Raw genomic sequence first — 5,460 nt, 5'->3', positions numbered from 1 at the left:
AATGTTGCTTTGTTATTCATAATAAGTTTTCATTATATCTGTAACGTCTACAGATTTCTGTTGTGTTAGCTTTCTGGATGCTCTTAAATATTTCAGACCAACAAACTAATTTTATTTGCAATCAAAGATAAACTGAGTAAATACAAAGAGCAGTTTATAATAGATCTACTGACTGATTGTGTCAATCACAGCTGTCAAGACCTTACAAGAACTGCCAAGGAGTTTTTTATGGTAACAGCGAAACTTAAAAAGTCTTAAATTCATGAATCTAAAATTAAGGCCTTAAATTGTCTTAAACTCATTAAAAACATGTAAATTGGCCTTAAATATTTTAAGCATTAAAAAAAAACAATTTAGTTATGGATATGTAGTTTCTTTCTTGCAGCACTTTTCTGTCAGTTATTTGCAGAGATCTTAATTGTTCTGTAATTGCAGAACACAATTAGGGCAACATACCCTTGCTAGCGTGCTAGTTAGATAGCTTTTTTGCAACTCATCTAAATATGGGGGATGGGTGCGGCACTTTGTTGTCAGGTAAAAGTTTGAGTCATCTTAGCTGTGTTCTGTAACTGGAGATGGTAGAGGCTACCGTTAATTAGCCCTAATATACCCTTGTTTTACATTTCACCCGAGCTTAAGACACGGGACACCATAGAGCAAAGAGCAACAAATGCTGAACATTTATCAACTTTCCTGTCGTGTTGCTGGAAGTGCACATCTACGTGTACAAACACAAAATTTCACGTACACGAATGCCATTGGTCACTTGGCTGGATGAGGGCTAGAGATTGTAGATTTATTGTGTAGTGGTATAGGAGATTAAAGGAGAGGGAGCGCTGCCTTTCAGCCAAATTTATCACCAGTTGGCTGGATGATGTTTGTTTTCTTCACTGGCTCACTTATATTGCCAACAAATACAAGACAAAGTTTACTCTGTGCAAAAACAATAAAAACTGATTTAAGACTGTATAGAACCATATCAATGAATTAAAATTAAAACAAACATTTACAGCATTGTGTAAACTCTTTCTCCACGGGAGCTTTTACTGTGAAGAGTGTGGAAAGAGTGTCCAAAAGAAATGGGATGAAAATCAAAGATGAATGGGATAGACGGGTCAGATGGAGGATTGAGGAGGATGAGAGGGATGAAGACAAATCAACAAGAGTGAGAAAAGGGTGATAGGAGAAGGAGTGAGATGAAGGGTTCTTAGTCAGCACTGAAGAAGGATGACTGGAATGGAAAGGGTAAACAAGAGGAGTTGGGAAGATAAGTGTGAAAAATGTCTAGAAAAGGAAGTTGAGGGTGCATAAGTGGGATGACAGGCTTTAAAAAGTCAAGAATGGAAAAAAATGTGTGTTATGAAGCTCTAGGCGTAAATTCAACCTGTAAGACTCTTCACCTCAAACCGGCATCACCTATCACCATGCCTTCGCCCCAGCCAACCAGGACATGCCACCGCTCCACCTTGATCCAATCACCCTGCAAGAGCTCCTTTAAAAGGGGAAGCTGTGTTTCAACCCACCTCCTCCCCGTCTCCACTGTCAGCCTCCCGGACACCTCCAGGTCCCATCAAGACTCCTCTCTCCAAGATCCTCTCCACCACCAGTGACCGGGCCCAGGGGAAGACCTACCTGAGCTTTGTTTGAGCCGATCATCCAAACTCGCAGTGATTTTCAGCACGCAGGTCTTCTGCCGGTGTCCGAGCGCCAAATTCTTGGTCCAATAAAATTGTCTAACTGCTGTTTCTCTCTCTCTGTGAGTCTCTACAGTTTGAAATATTGGAGGATGAATGAATAAGTTCAATCTGGAGAGACCCAGACAGATACAGAAAGCGATTAAAAAGTTTAATGACAAATAAACATTTGTCATTGTTTAATTTGTCATTAAACAAATGACAAATGACAAATGCTCGGCCGGGGCGTTCAGGCCCCGGCCGAGGACGTCAAGCTGGAACTTCAATAAGCTCGATAGACATTCCTGATGCTCCATTGGAATGTAATCCCCCCAGGGCCTATACTGGTGGCGGAGGTCGAAGAAGGATGTATGCCTGAAGAGCCAGGAGCTGAAGGTGGAGATGGGGTGGAGGTGGGTTGATCGCAGCTGGTAAGCGGAGGAGGCCGTGGATGAAGGTCCTTATCAACTGAAGCTTGATCAATGATTGGCCATGATGTGGCTTGATCCAGCGCCGATAGGTCCAGGGTGATGAGAGGGAGGCGCAGGAGAGGCTAGAGAGTCTTTCAGATTGAATTTGCGCTGAAGATTCATTTTAACAAAAGAAACAACAAGATTAGTTTGAAGCAAAGGGTTGAGTGGGGCTTTGTAGGTGAATGAAGATGATGGTGTGAAGAAGGATGAGGAGGATGAGTATGAAAAATAAATTTTAATTTGGATCATAACAGAGTGAGGAGAGGGAGTGAAGGGAGGATGATGTGGAGATATGAGGAAGATTTTAATAAGCCTTGTGAAATGATGGGTTTGTAACCAGAGATGGGTGAAAAACAGATAAATCCAGTGATCCGCTGAGGTTTGGGTAAATATCTTGATGATTCTGATGTGTTTTCATTTCTAAACATCAAATCAGCACTGGATTGTCAACAATGAACATTTCAGTCTTAGAACGAACATCAGTTAGAAAACTTATGCAATATACAGTATTGTATGCTTTCGTATGATTTTAAGACTGAACCTTTGAGCACTATATCATGATTATTTTCCCTAAACATAAATACAAAGCAGTTGCAAGAGAGTTTTCATCTGTGATTATGGCCATACTTACCAGGTCTGTGAGTTACTGAGGCCTTCCCTTCCCTGGCAGGTTTGTGCCACTGCCATATTCTTGTCACCTTTAATAAAGGATTTAATGGTCCATGCTTCAGGGGAGTTTTATAACCCTGCCCTCATGTCGGGTTCCATTTTTGTCCCTGAAATATTTGGTGAATTCCTTCTTTATTACCCTGCTAGCCTGGCAGCGCGGCTTGCTTTGGAGTGTTGCGCCTCTGAGTTCTCTGTTGTGTGATTACTGATGTAGTTCCTCCCTGAACATTTTACTAATACAACCAACTTCACTGTGTTTGACACAAAGTAACACGTAACTGTAGTTGGAAGGAGATGTCTACAAATGTGAACACCGTGTATGTTTGGAGTATTCAGGGGAGTTTTATAACATCAATCAATAGTTTGTAAAAATGTTGCTGGAGGGTTAGCCGTCATCCAGATTCAAGCCTTCGTGTGAAAAATTTGCCTGTACTTTGATGTTTTCATACAGCAAAATGCAGCTTTGGAATCTGAATACCTAGCCCTAATCAAGGTTATTATAGTTAATTAAAACAAACAGCATTAAGAAAACTGAAATTGAGAAAACATTTTCATTAACTGAAATAAATCCATCCATCCATCCATCCATCCATCCATCCATCCATCCATCCATCCATCCATCCATCCATCCATCCATCCATCCATCCATCCATCTTCTTTACACCCTTGTCCCTTAGTGGGGTCGGGAGGGTTGCTGGTGCCTATCTCGAGCTAATGTTCCGGGCGAGAAACTGAAATAAATAAAAATGTTAAATAAAGGAGAAAATCATGGGCAATATCATATCTATAAAATTAACTAAAACAGCAATTTATGTCTGTTGGGAAATTACGGCACTCTATACATCTTCTGGCGGCTATGGTACGCTACTTCAAAAACTGGCAACAACAAGGGTTTGAAGAAAACGCCAGAGTCAGTTGGTTGTTCAACAATAATTTAATGGGGTTTTTTTCTAAATGGAATCTTCTGTTGAGTAAACATTACCCAATTAATGGATACATAAGCACAATACAATACTTTGACTGTTATGAAATCTGCACCTAAAAATTGGAAGAAGTCTAAACAACTAAAACTACTACTATAAATAAAAAAAGAGCAGACAGTCTCTAATAACTAAATAAAAGTAATTGAATTGGACAAACAAAAATCAAACTTAAATAAAACTAAATTATAATGGAATACCCAAACCTATTAACCAATACTTGACATGCTGTTGGCTGGTGTTGGCAAAGCAGCCAATCCACGAGCAACATTTATTTACCTAACTTATTGATAGTACACCCAAGAGTGGAAATAAGGAAGACATTAGATGTTAGCTTCTGTAGTAGCACTAGGACGATTTCCACTGCGCACAATAATTGATATTAAGGTATGTTTAGAGTTAGAACTGTAGGCAGTTATAAGTGGTTCTATAGACGATCTCAAGTATTTATGGATTTTCTTTGTTTGCAGGCGGTTGTGAAAAATTTCAAAAAATGAAGCTATTTACAGTTTATGATTTTCAGTTATGGGGCAACATTTTCACACAGGTTGGTTTTGGTAGTGTTCTTCCTTGATAATAAAACCATCTTTTGCTGATGTCATAAACTGTTTTATTGTTTTTCTTTCTCTTGATAATAAAATGTATTGGATTATCTGAAACTCTAAGAAGGGGCAAAAACAGAAGAAATTCCCTTTTCACAGCACTGTAGCTTTAATGACCACTTTTAACCTAAATGTTACCTTCACCTCATTCAGCCAGGTAAGAGCCGTCATTATGTCATCTGGGGTTTTTGACTTTTTGCATTTTCTCTGCTGGTTGGTATTTCCCATGAGCACTCACCCAGTCAGGTGACCTCTGTCACTTCCTCTCAGTGCTGACATCCCTGCTGGACTGATCTCAGGCAAAAGTTTGCCTCCTCTTTGTCTTGTGTTTATGGAAGCAGCACTGCTGTAGAGAGTTGGCCTGATTGACCTTCTTTATCTCTCGAGTCAGACATATAGGGGTGAAAAGAGCTGATCTTTTCCTCAATGATCTCAATCTCCTTGTTATCTCTCAGAGGTCAGCCTTCAGCTCTTTGTTTTGCTGTTCAGTGTCTGTCGTCTTTTTTTTTTTCTGGAGGGCTTTATTTTCATCAGGAGGCTGCTGTATGTCTTTATCTCTCTGCTTTAGGACTAGCATCTCAGCTCTGTTTTTTTCTCACTTTTTTCACCTCCTTTATTTGTGTTTTCACTTGAAAACACTTTCTTATGTCTTTAGGACCATGCTTTGGCAAAAAAAGAGACTATTTTTTAAGAAGGTGGTGATATTATTTACTTATTTTTATCTTTTCTGTACTTTGTTTATTGCCAGCTAAAACTTATAAACTCATGTTATAAAAGAAAGTTAAAATGTTCCCAAAGTTTGCAGTATGTCTCTTCTAATCATGAACTGGAATTCCCTGTTAATAAGATTGCAAAAGTGTAAAAAAGGTGTGAATAATGACTGTTTTATGTCTGCATGTATGTAATGCTATCTGCTTTGCAAATTTACTGCAAAGAAAGAAAAAAAAATCAAAAATGTATGTCAAAATAGCATCAGCTGAAATCGCTTGGAGCATTTGACACAAGTTGAGTGAATGTTCATCAGTGCAGACAGAGCGTCTGCATAAACTACCTGCAGGCTTCC

This window comes from Poecilia mexicana, unplaced genomic scaffold, assembly GCF_051168715.1.
Source record: "Poecilia mexicana isolate PSO_F unplaced genomic scaffold, ASM5116871v1 scaffold_20, whole genome shotgun sequence".
Classification (NCBI taxonomy): Eukaryota; Metazoa; Chordata; class Actinopteri; order Cyprinodontiformes; family Poeciliidae; genus Poecilia; species Poecilia mexicana.
Note: the sequence above shows the minus strand (reverse complement) of the source record.